Source organism: Mugil cephalus, chromosome 3 (genome assembly GCF_022458985.1).
Source record: "Mugil cephalus isolate CIBA_MC_2020 chromosome 3, CIBA_Mcephalus_1.1, whole genome shotgun sequence".
In the NCBI taxonomy this organism is placed as follows: domain Eukaryota; kingdom Metazoa; phylum Chordata; class Actinopteri; order Mugiliformes; family Mugilidae; genus Mugil; species Mugil cephalus.
Genome location: NC_061772.1, coordinates 9,116,268 through 9,117,876, shown reverse-complemented (window position 1 = coordinate 9,117,876; position 1,609 = coordinate 9,116,268).

The following is a 1,609-nucleotide window of genomic DNA, read 5'->3' as shown; positions in this document are numbered from 1 at the left end:
AGTGAAACATGAAAACTTCAATTCACCTCTAAGGAATTAATGGTGCCTCAGTTCTGTTAAGAGACTCAGTATGCAGTAACAGTGAACCAGCATGGCCAAAAGTAGAACCACCCCTTAAGTGAAATACACATGGGCTTTCCCCACTGTGACAAGTCAAAATGTCTGCAGTGAAAATGGTCTCTGCAGTCTATAATTGTCTCCTGATCTGCAGCTAACTGAAATCTATCTGGACAACACTTCCTGTTTTTTTCCGTTGTCCCATCCTTTCCACATGTTTCAAACGCATTTCATAGACAAAACATTGCAAATGACAGTAAGAGTAGATTCCTAAAAGAACATGAACTTTGGTATTTCATTTAAGAACATTTTCATCATTTTCTTAATAAAACACAAAGGTAAGCGCTAATTCAACACACTAACCACAATATAAGGTGTCACGGTATCTCACGGCTGTTTTGGTGTTTTCAGTCACTTCCTGTATAATGCAGCAAAAGGATAAGATAAGATAAGATAAGATAAGATAAGATAAGATAAGATAAGATAAGATAAGATAAGATAAGATAATCCTTTAATTAATCTCCAGCAGAAAGTCTTCTGTGCCATATTCCAAATAATTCAAAGGAAGATAATTTAATTGTGACTGATATTGATATTGAATTAAAGTTCAAAATAAGGGAGTAGATTACAAATATACTGTGGTGTCAGCATGGTCTGTGCAGTACTTTGAACAAAAAAAAAAAAAATCCTTAGGATTTGTTTTTACAGTCAGATCTCTTTTGCTTTGTAGCGCACGCATAGAAACAGCTACAATCCAAATGTAGTGTAGCCTGGAGAGCAGTTGCACGCTATTTGCAGTGAACTGCTTTCCCTAGATCTCAATATCAATAAGCAGGCACTATTTGCTCCATAGTTTTCTAGACAGAGGATTGAATACCAGAATACTGGCAATGTTGAACAATTTTCTTAGAAGTATTGTTTAGACTTGTTTCGGTTAATACTTAAAAACAGCAGAAGTGACTCTCTTTTTTTTTTGCTGATTTTGCATCAAACCATGTTGCTCGAGGCTGCGGCAAAAATATTTTAGATGTTGCTACGATTAATAATCTTTTATTTTTAACCTTGGAGGAAACAAACCTTGGAGGGAGCAAGACACAGTAAATTAAACAGTGCAAAACTGATCATGTTCCAGCAGACCAGTTGCGTCCTTGTTGAATGGGAACATGTGAAATTAAATGGAAATGCAACTTAGACAGATCTTTTTTAAATGCTACTTTTGTCTATTGTATTAGGGATAAATGTAAACTGGGTATAAATATTAAAGTTATCCGCACAAGTCAATGAAAAGGTGATCTGACACCAATAGTTTTTCATATATTCAGTAGCTCCTTATTCATTATAAATAGTTCTAGTTTATTTGGCCTGCATGTTTCCTAATGAATCCACCTGAAAGGTCAGGTTAGGTACATCTTTGAAGTGGACAGGTACAGGGGATGGATCATGGAAAGTGATCTGTACGTGCGTGTGTGTGTGTAGCCTACACAAGACATCTAACGTATCATCTCCCGTTGAGTAGTTGGATTGCAACAGAGAGCTCAGAGGAGCTGGGCGC